This window comes from Diabrotica virgifera, chromosome 5 (genome assembly GCF_917563875.1).
Source record: "Diabrotica virgifera virgifera chromosome 5, PGI_DIABVI_V3a".
Taxonomy (NCBI): Eukaryota; Metazoa; Arthropoda; class Insecta; order Coleoptera; family Chrysomelidae; genus Diabrotica; species Diabrotica virgifera.
In genome coordinates, this window is record NC_065447.1 from 218,971,308 (window position 1) to 218,983,494 (window position 12,187).

Sequence of the window (12,187 nt, forward strand, 5' to 3'; positions counted from 1 at the left end):
AGGACAATTAGGGACAAAGTTAGCCCCCCCATTTATTTAATTCACATGTTTTTGCAAAATAATTTTGCAATATTTATAATTATTTTTTGTAATTTTTTTTTAATTAAATTAATACTGTAAATTTCCTTCTTTCATAAACTATCCAAAGTATTACTGTAGCTTCATCATTTTCTGACTTACAGTGTTGCAAAAAAAATAAATTTGGGAAAGACAAATTAAATAACTTTTAAACTATTTGACCAATTTCTTCGAAATTTAGGGTATGAATTAAGCACCATAAGTCTCAGCATTCCGTGCAATACGAAGGTTCTAAGTTAATTTTTACATAAGTTATAAATATTTATAAAAACTCAAAATTTATGATTTATTTTGCAATTTTCTAAGCAACCAATAAGGATAGACATATTAAGCAAACGCCATATTGAAGTTTTTTATACCGTTTATGAGTTTCTTACTCTCAAATTTGTTTAAAATACCTATTTTCTTAGTAATAGACGAAAAAAGCGAAAATTTACCGTTTTTTGATCTTCATTTGTTTATAACTATGTATATAATCAAAATCGGCTGCAGGAAATATATAGGTTATTATTATAGATGTCCATATTACTCAAAAAATCTGGTTTCGGCCTGGAGGGGGTTGTGTCATCGGACACGCGCCAACTCGTAACTTTTAATGACAACAATTTTCAAATCAAAATGTACACCGGCCAATTCGTAACTTTTTTTTACCTGACCTGCCAACCCGAAACTTTCTTTAAGTGAATTCGAAACCATTGATTAAATCTAATACCTTAAATCTAAACCGAATGTTTCTTGGTTTGCTTAAAAACATTATATTTGTACTAGATGTACCTATAAAAAATATCAAAAATTGAAATATCTTAATAAAATAATTGAAACAATATTATAGTGTTTCATTAACAAGTGTTATAAATATTATTTCCATCAAGTATAGCTTCTACACGAGCTTGGTTTTTATCAAGTAATTGTAAATTTAATATTTTTTAGATGTTTAGCAATGATAAATTATTTAAATCCATCTGATAATTTAAAAGCAAAGAGATCTTCCATATGTTTATTTCAAGTCTAAAAGATTATACCTTTATTTAGTTACGAATTCACCGGTAGTTGATCGGTTACCGAAAAATTACCTGAGAGGGTCAGAGTTACCAATTGGCCTGTAATTAGGAGGGGGGATTAAAATAGTTACGAATTCACCGGGACCCGTGTCACCAACAGGCTATTTTTTTCCTTATTTCTCTGAACTAATCAATGTCCGATTGTTTTAGTAATTGTATGTTGACCAATACAAAACAATCGGACATTGTTAGCTTCTGATCATTTTCTTTGATTATGTAAAGTAATGTTAAAATCAGTTAGGCCACTCTGGCTCTCATGGCTTCATATAACGTTACGTAAGACAAGGTTGTCAAAGATGCTATTTAATATCATACTAGAAGAAGTAATCAGATACAAAGTGCTAAAAACGTCATTGCTGAAAAAGTGCTCAAAATGGAATGAAAGCAAAAATAAGCGAAAAAATTAAAGCGAGGTATTGAAAATATCACCGACTACTTAAAGACTAATAAAAAAAAGAATGTGTGTACTTTGTACGCACGTCAGAAGTTATACTTCTATTATATGATTTCAACGAAATCAATATACTTTAAACAGTTTTCTACTACTTTCCAAAAATTTCTATTAAAACAATACCAAAAATTAAAAAAATAAAAGAATAAAACACACACAAACACATTGAAAAATGCCACAAATGATTTCTGAACAATAATTGTTGCCAAAAATTTTAATTAAATACGTATTTTCTGAAAAAAATTATATAATAATATACTTACAATCATAAAATCTATAAAAAAAATAAAAAAATGATATAACTTGCATTGGGCTTGAACCTACTTCCCGTGTATCCCGCCGTACGAGAGTCGAAGCGATTTCAAACTGCACCACCTTCGCGTATACGTCATGTGGGAATATACACAAACTGAACAACTTTTTGACATTTTGTTTATATGAATTTTTATTAGTTTGATTTTTGTCGAATTAAAATACAACAATATATATAGTAAGAAAACGATACATTAGATGAAAATTTGTAGAAAGTTTGTTCGTAGTCAGATTATGTAAATTAAAGCATTGCCTACTAGGTGTATAGCATAGCAAGTAGTACATTATTTTTTTTACATTTTCCAAATAGGTATGAAGATAATTTTTTATTGGAATACAACTGAAACATTTAGAATTACGTACCTGTGGCTTTTCAAAACTATTTAAAAAGTCACTATAATTATAAATTTGATTTTATTTCTGTCCTCACAACAATAAAAACTAATATATTATACAACATTTTTGTTTACCGATAACCTCCATATTGAACAATTATTGACAGATCATTTCAACACCCAATCAGAGCCCTTATAAAGACTAATACCAAACTGTCGGTGGAAATATAAAAATATAAAACCAAATATAAAAATATAAAGCAGCAATTGGACCGGTGATAGCATATGGCGCGCGCACAAGTAAGATGTCTTACTAAAAACATGAAGAAAAACTAAGGATAACTGAAAGAAAAATTATGACAAGACGACACGGCCCAATAAAGACAGAACAAGGAGAATATAATATAAGACTGTGACGAACCATGAAATAATAAATATATCCGAAGGGGAAGATACAGTAAAATTCGATCAAACATAAAGATTGAGATGGTTTGGACACATATAAAGAAGGGCAGAAGATGCACTAATTAGGAGCATAACGAACTGGAAACCAGTAAAAACAGATCAAAAGGAAGACCAAAAATAAGATGGAAAGACTTTGTAGTCTCTTTCTTTGTATGCTGTAAACTATTTAAATTATTCTAAACTTCGAATACAACATAAAATGCAAATTCAATAGAGCATAAAACGCACATGAGCTGTTCCATAAAGACCGTGCTATCAATAGGTAATACATATTAAAATAAAAGAAGACTTAAAAATTAAAGATAAAAGATTAGAATAACGATACACAGAATAAAAGAAAAGAAATGTAGAGAAAAACTCAGAACAGAACATGGTGTAAAACTCATACAAAATATGTAGTTTTCAATTTTTTACGTATTTTATTTTTCTAAATGCATAATATTATCTTCAGTGCCACAAAACTCTCTCTTGCAATGACAAAAGTATTAATAATATTAGAAAAAATTACGATATGACAACATCGCCGTACCCTAAGCATAGGAACTTCGTACCCAATCGTCGTATCTCGGACCTCTTCGCCCGCCTTCGACCAGTGCGCTATGAAAACTCAAAACCCCGCTTTTCTAATCTCAGTTCAGAAAATATTCTCGACGTTGTAGATGTATTTTTTCGCTGTGCAGTGTTTATGCGAGAGACTGAATTCGTGCTTCTCTGGAAAACAAACTGGCTGTTCTGTGTAAATATTTACGCTACGGACTTTGAATTTATGCAGTGTTAAATGATATAACTTATTACTACAGTGTTTTGTGCCAAAAATATCCTGGATTACTTGAATAGTTTCCCGCTGGGTTTTATTTTGGACTTTGAGGTAAGCGAACAATGTGACAAGAAACCGGGAAAAGGCTTAAAGAAATTTGTATTTTGTAATAATAATTACAAGCAGGGGTATACTTCTGTAATAAGGACAATTTTTGTGTTGAAAACGTTCATTCATGTTTAAATTTTGAGATATTTCTAGTTTCTGTTGTTTGTTTCCAATATTCCATTTATTACTACATGTTTATAAATATGTAACTGATTATTATGACTGCAAAAGAGATTATGGGTTTGGGCAAACGAAAACTAATCAACAAAATGTTGCAACCAAAATGATATAAAAGGTATTTATTTGTATTGGTATAACAAAAACATTTCTGAAGAATACAGAATACTATAAGATACAGATGGCCGTGGCAGTTTCATAATGATAATTAATTATGTAATGGTTTTTTGGTTTGTTTATGTATTTCAAGATGATTCTGTTTAGAACGGTAGGAAATTTTTGTTTAGGTGGACCCTATGGTTTCTATTACGTATAGAAATCTATTATTTTTTTTTTAAATATATTGATGGTCCATTGAAGGATAATATTATGGTTAAAAAGTGTTTTTCTAATATCCCACAGTATAATAATAATAATTATACTAAAATATAATTATCAAAAATTACGTACATTACTAGTCATTGTCTTTTAGCGTTTTGGTTCATAATTTTTGTGCTTTTAAAGATTTTTTAACATGATTTTAGGTATGTTGTAAATTGAAATTGGTATTTCTAGTCCTGGACCATACACATCTGCTTTGTTTTTGGTTATGAAATAACAACTACCTACAAATTGTTAGTTTTTGAAAAATATACTCATTTTTGAAAATCTAGGGTCAATCGGGGCTAATATGAAACAAAAATGTAAACTTTGCAATATAACTTTTGATCTATTTGCCCCAAGACACAAACAAAAATTCATTAGTATGTATCTTTGTGTCCTTTACAAGTTGGTGGTTTCAAAAATGTTTTTTGTCATAAAATAAAAGCACAAAAAAAAATAAAACTGCGTTTCACTTTAGCCCCATGAAAAGGGGCTATTATGAAACAGCAATGGGGCTATTGTGAAACATATACTTAATTGCCTTATTACAACCCTTAAATTAATCAAAAAACATATCAGCATTTAGCTGTGTATGTAAACTTTCAGTACCTACTAACCTACTACCTTATAACTTAATTTTTATACCTACATTTTTTTGCATTTTATCACTGCAACTATATTGGCCAATTAACTGATACATTAAGACAACAACAATAAGATAGTTAAATATGGATTTAGGTAGGATTAATCTCCATGGAAATTAGTAATAACAATAACAGTTTACATTTGGAAGGTTTTTATAATTCAAAATAAGCAACATAAGCTACAATACAGAACTGGAAAAATGAATAGCTGAAATATGAACAAATTTGTGTATAGGCCTAAGCCTTTGCTAACTTCAGTCATTGTTCATACACTTCCAGGGAATATATATGTAATTTTTCTGGACTTAAGTGGTTACTGGATAAGGTAGAACCGCAGCTATTTCCATGAAATCTATATTGAAGATGTCACCTTCCTTATATACAAATTCCGTCATACAGCTGACTGAAAACTTCCAGCTGAAAAAATGCCTACCTTTGACACAGAGTAAAAAAGGAAGAAGCTGCATGAATAAAACAAAAAGAAAAACAAAAATACATAACTATTTTGTTTTTAAATGTGGTAGGCGGATACAAATTTTATAATGTAGAATATTTTTGCTTAGAGTGTGTTTTGAAATAATACTGGAGAGTGTTTCACATTAGCACCAAACACCGTTTCATATTAGCCCCTCGACTTTGGTGGATAATATTTTAGGTTTGGTCAGAGTTAGGACAAACATTTATAGCTAAAAATGCTCATTTACTCTAATAGAATGCATTGTAATTAAATGATTGTGTTTTTAAATGTATTTTTTAATGCCTGAGAAAAAGTTCTGGCATTCCGATTAAAAGTTTTTTTCCTTAAAATTGCAAGTCTATGATTTTTATATTTTTCTATACAGTTAGGTGGATTTTGACTATGTTTGATATGGGGTTTAATTAATTAATGTACTAGCTACAAAATGACATATACTCCACATCTTCATCTACTAAAACTTTAAAGTTATTTACATGTTTCAGATTAGCCCCAATGTTTTGTGTGTTTCACATTAGCCCCGATTGACCCTACTGATTATTCGTTTAGACTGTGCAGTATTTCCTTTAATGATGGTTGAACATAACATTTCAGTATCTTTTTGTTTCATTTGGAACACTTTTAGTATTCGTGTTTTTCACTAAATTGCCTCCTATTCCGTTTATTTCATTCGCTTCCTTATTCTTGATGGTCCCCAAATCGTGAAGTCAGTAACTTAAGAAGCTTCTATTCTGGTAGCCGGCAAAGAAACACAAAATTTTCATTCAAAGAGGTGTCAGACAAGGTTGTGTTATCCCCAACTTTGTTCGACGTCTATTCAGAAATAATATTTAACGAAGCCTTGGAAGGGCAATGTCAATGTGGAATTCGAATATTAGTAGAAACTATTATGCAGATGACACAGCGGTCAATGATGAAAGCATCTAAGATTTTTAATTCCTTAAAGATTAAGTCACTTGAGAATGCTCCAATAACGGACTTCAAAATACAGTAGAGCGTCGATTATCCGAACTAATTGGGGGACATAGGCGTTCGGAAAACCGATTTGTTCGGATAATCGAACTATATTGAGATTGTCATACATATTTATCCACAAGTGAATAAAAACAGTGGTGTCATGGCAAAAATTAGCAGTGCAAGAACGCAGTGCCGGAACGCACTGCTAATTTTTGTTTACAAAACCTAAATTCTCTATTATTTTTTTTCTTTTCTTAACCAGTGCCGGAACGGCGTTCCCACGCGTTCCCGCACCATGACACCACTGAATAAAAACCATATTTATATAACTGTATATTTGTTTATACCTTGATAATAACAAATAGCAATTAAACAAAAAAGTGCAGTCTTTGCAACAACATATTTTTGGATACACAATTGAAGAAAATTGAATATATTTTAAGCGTTAATTACTAACGCTTGCTAAGTACTCGAGTGAGGGGCGCGGGAGTCGGGAGTTCGGATAACCGGTCGTTCGGTTGATCGACGTTCGGATAATCGACGCTCTACTGTACATCAAAGACAAAGTTACTTGCGGTTAGTAAACAAGACGTTGGTTAGTTGGCTCTACGCAAGACCAAAAGCATAGTGGAAAGAAATAAGTAAAACCACGAAAAGAATAATTTACAAATTGTATACCTACCGTGACTTTTGCAAGATTTTTGTCATTATTACAATGTATAAACTTTGGAAATCATGATTTGGAATTTACAATGTATATACATTGTAAATTATGATTCGGGAGTGCTCCTAGTAGCATTTAACGTGTCTTGGTTTGTTTACTTCTACTGCATCTTGATTGTAAATTTAGTACAGGTGCTATTTTATTTTTACTTACCTATATCCATGTTTTGGTGTGGTTTTTGGGTTTTAGTCGAGGCTCATCATCAGACTCTCAATCCACTGCTGGATATAGGCCTCCCCTGTTTGTCTCCAAAGTGTTCTATCTTGTGTTTTCTGTATCCAGTTTTTTGTTGTCTTTCGTAAGTCGTCTTGCCATCGTGTTGGTGGTCTTCCTCTGCTACGTTTATCGGCTCTTGGTCTCCATTCAACTAGTTTGCGAGTCCATCTTCCGTCCTTCATTCTGGCAACGTGTCCAGCCCATTTCCATTTTAAGTTCCAGCTTCTTTCAATGACGTCTATGACTTTGGTCTTAGCTCGTAGATCTTCGTTTCTAATCCTGTCTCGCAGAGTGGCCCCTATCATTGATCGCTCCATTCTTCTCTGCGCTACTCTTAGTTTTTGTGCGTTTTTCCTTGTGAACGATAATGTTTCTGCACCATAGGTCATCACCGGTAGCACGCATTGGTCGAAAACTTTTTGTTCAACCCTACGTTCCATTATAATATAATAGCTGAAGTTTGGAAAGCATTATGCTTTCCAAACCCCAGCTCCTAAATTCTTCTAGCTTTTTCATCATGTAGAAAGTAAACGATGTCGCCTTTGCTAAAATTAGGTATTTGATCATCGGCAAACAAAAGGCTATATATAGATAGTCAATTTTTACTCCCACCTTTTGGTATTTCTTGTTCCAGTTTTTTAGTGTTTCATCTCTATAAAGTTTGATTTAACTACATTTTTTATGTAGTGTTATTTGCATTACCTATTTAGGCATTTCATACATTCTCAATGATTCTTTTTTAAATCATGTAATGTTTAAGTATAGAGGGACCCTATGCATTATAAATTTTTATTTTTTTATAGAATATGGTTTAGTGAAGGTTATGCGGTTGAATAAGTATTTTTTTTAATATTCCACTGTATAATTTATTACTGTAAATACTAAAGTAATAATTGGCTAATAATAAGTAGTCATCGTCTTTTAGCTCATCATTTTTGTGTGCTTTCTAGAATTTCAATAGGATTTTATGTTTTGTTGATCGAGATTGTTTATTTCTAATCCTGGACCATACACATACACAGCTGCTTTGTTTTCAGGTTGTTTTGGGTTCTGAAATAACCGAGTATCGCACACATGCTTGCACTTGTAAACACCCGCAAATGGTTAGTTTTGAAAAAATTACGTTTTTCACCGCTCGTGCAGTATTTCCTATAATGTTAATTGTTATAACATATTTTGGAATCTGTATCTTTCTGTCGGAACATGGTTTTCCTTTATTATTCATGTTTTTTACTCAATTGTCTCTTTTACCGTTGATTTCATTCGTTTCTTTGTTCTTGATGAGTTCCTCATCTTCAAGTCAGTAACTTTTATCTTTATTTTGGTGTTTAAAAAAAATTCGTGGTCTTTTATGTAAGTTTACAGTTAATCCAAAGCATCTCTTATCTTTGCATTTTTGAATTTTGACCCCTCCTATAAATAGATCAGTGTGTGTTAATGTTTTCATAATTGCAAGCATGTCTGAATGGATTAAAACAGATACAGTAGGTAATTAACATTTTTATTTCAGTGTAATAAAAATAAGTTTATGTTTTATGAATATTGTATGACACAATTTTTACACAATGTTACATTAAGTATGTATTTATTACCTACATTTTCCATAGTGTTAGTGATTTGACTTTACAATTTGCTCTTGGATATCGTCTTCGCTCTTCACGCTTTTCCATGAAGTGTTCTTTCTCATGCAATTTTATCTTTTTAAATACCTACTTTAGATGTTGATGTTCTCAATCTTATTACTATATGTACTTCCTGTATTTTTAAGAGACAAGTTTAGGTTATGGAACTGCTACAGATTGACGATCTGTAATCGAAGTATGTAATATGCGGTTAAAAAATAAACGTTTTCCTTTGAGCTTGCGATTCCATCTACTAGCTTGGGTGAAAGGTTCTATATTATCAAAATTAGATGCTATAGTAACACACTTGTTCATTCCATTCTTCTTTTACCATTCTTCTTTCACGAGCTTCTTTTACCAAGAGCTTTTGTATCTTGTCTAGGACACTTCGCTAATATATTTTCCCGCAAGGTTCCTGTTGCTCGGTATTTTTGTAAATGAAATCATATATCTATGCTGGTAAAAAAATTATTAAAAAATAACCAGTGGTTTACAGGTTCAGAAATGAATGATAGCTCAAAAAGTCACCATGATTTTTAGCCATTGTTTTGCCAGTATAAAAATTATAATAGTATCCGCTACTTCCACAATAATCCCAAAATTTAAGTATAGCCGAATCGAATAATGATAGCTTTCCACGTATAAATTACTTCAATGAGTTATGTTCATATTATTCCACCATCATTTCATTTAATTGTTATATTTATTATCCAAAATACTGTTAAAATATTACTCATTAGTTACTGCAAAATAATGTCTCCTAAATATGATAAATTATAAATTATATTTTTTATGCAAATCCCAATAAACAAATGTATACCTATATTACTTAAATAATAAAATTTATAAATCTAAATAAAATAAAGTCAGCAAATTTTTGCGATATTTTAAATTTTCATATTGAAAAGGTATTGCAAATAAAATACAACAAAAATTTAATTCAGTTTAAGTACTTTCTACTGTCTAAAATAGATAAAAAATAATTTTCTTTCGCATACATCTTATGGAAAATATAATGTCACTCAAATTCAATAAAATTTATACGAATAGATTCGTTTTAAATTAACGGTCAAATCTTATCATTGCGCCAACTCTTAATTATGATTAATTACGGCGCAAATTGCAATTAAAGTTTATCGAAATCACATTTTTGGAGTCAGTAAAAGTGTCAGTTACAATCACTATTGCTCTGGGTGCTATTCAAAAGAGCTTAAACCCCGCTGGGCCTAAGCGGATTATTGAAACTAATCCGCTGATTTATGGGGGTACCGACAATTTGGGTATTTTAAAATATTTTTTCTCTCTCTAACTTATGTACGTACCCATTTGATTTCAGATTTATTTATATCAATTTCTGCTCTTATTATTGAAAATATAGAGTTGGCGCAATGATAAGATTTTACCGTTAATTTAAAACGAATCTATTCGTATAAATTTTATTGAATTTGAGTGACATTATATTTTCCATAAGATGTGTGCGATGTCCTTTAAACAAATTTTGAGGGTTGAAAAAAAATTTCATCATATTTCAGTGATCTATAAATAGGGCGCTGCCCTATAATTGGTCAAACCCATACTTTCAGATTTTTGAGTAAGAAATTCTGCATCTTTCAAACCCAGATTATTTTATGTATGTAATATGACCGAGATATTCCGATATTGATGTTTTTATTTTTATCAATGATTATTTTTCTCTGTTATTATATTATCTTCACCTGTAGGGCTATACGTGATCCGTCTTCTTGCAGATCTATACAAAACCATAGGAAAACAGCAGCTGCATATCAACAGTCTTTTGTCTTTTATAGTATGTATAACTAGATCATAGTACAGTAAAGCGTCGATTATCCGAACGTCGATCAACCGAACGACCGGTTATTCGAACTCCCGACTCCCGCACCCAGCACTCGAGTACTGAGCAAGCGTTAGTAATTACCCCTTAAAATATCTTCAATTTTCTTCAATTGTGTATCCAAAAATATGTTGCAAAAACTGCACTTTTTTGTTTAATTGCTATTTGTCATTATCAAGGTATAAACAAATATACAGTTATATAAATATGGTTTTTATTCACTTGTAGATAAATATGTATGACAAACTCAATATAGTTCGATTATCCGAACAAATCGGTTTTCCGAACACCCATGTCCCCCAATTAGTTCGGATAATCGACGCTCTACTGTATATTCATCATTATGATATACTATGTATATAGTTTGTATCACTAGATCATACTATATTTATAGTATGTATAACAGTATGTATAACTAGATCATGACATAATTTTGACTTGAAAATTACTGCCCTTTGTCGGATTTACAAGCCAACCAATATCCTGTCGCAAACCTAATTTGGACCTGCAACAAGATTAGCGGATTATTATAGTCGTACCACACAAAAATAGGCTATAGCTTACAAAGGTATACCTGATTTTCATTACAATCAGTTGAGTCTCAATCCCATATAAACCTGATAATACTATATAATACGTGTATTTATGTCTTTACCTCTTCCAATGAATAGAGAATTCTTTTCTGAAAAAGTACTATTTCTCTTCTATCTAAATTTGCTATCTTCAATTATTCATCTTAAAAGGTTCTTTGCAATGATAATATTATCATTATATTTATTATGAATTCTGATATGTTGTTCACATTGTCCCAATTTCTTTCAAAAGCTTAGCTATGCATATCAAATAACAAGTCAGTCAATGGTCAAGATAACATTGAATAAAAAATAATAAATCAGTTCCTTGTCACACAAGAACCCATTGTAAATTGTTTTTTTCTTGGAAAGAATGTTCGTTTTGTTTTATCTTCACAGTTTGAATAACAGGCATACAAGTATATTATATTTCTGCTTAGACCACCAAATTTAGCAAACACACCACTCATTATCTATCTATACTTAGATAAGTCCTGGTTTGCACAAAACAACTGAGGAAAGTCGAATGATTTTGTTTCTGATGATAAGTTTGCTGATTTAGCTTGTAATACGATCAAACAGATACTATGATGTTATACTATGATAATATAATAGCGTGTGCTCTAATCCAATGAAAAAACCGTCAAAGGATATTTATTGTTAAAAGCAGCTTATTGTATTGAATAATCAGGCCTTACAATAATAAATAATATAATTGCACGAATAGACACATTCTCAAATTTCATTTTAAATTTCTCAATTTGAAAATAAGTTTTAATATTAGATTACTTTGGATAGGTTTTTTGCCTACAATATCGAATTAAAATAACTTTTGCCTAAAGCCTAAATACCTATATGGTTTTGAATGATATTTTGTAGAGTATTTCCTAAAATCAAATTATTAATTTCAGGACAATTCAATAAGTTTTTTGACATACATACCTACATTAGGAGCACATCTGGATTCGTTTACTAAGGTGTTTCATTCTTTTCACTGGGGTTTGGTCATGTAGAGTTG

At 30.9% G+C, this 12,187-nt stretch overlaps 1 protein-coding gene across 3 annotated transcripts in view; it reads left to right on the forward strand.

Annotated features, from left to right (window-relative positions):
- The window catches only part of LOC126884667 (frizzled-2), a 404,908-nt gene that overhangs the window by 143,620 nt on the left and 249,101 nt on the right, over positions 1-12,187 (forward strand). For 2 of the 3 annotated variants that reach the window (XM_050650736.1, XM_050650735.1), the window contains exon 1: positions 3,321-3,570. The exons of the other annotated variant lie outside the window; for it this stretch is intronic. The gene's annotated coding sequence lies outside the window, so the exon portion shown is untranslated. Of the gene's footprint in view, positions 1-3,320; positions 3,571-12,187 lie in introns of those variants that run through there. 3 annotated transcript variants of the gene reach the window in all.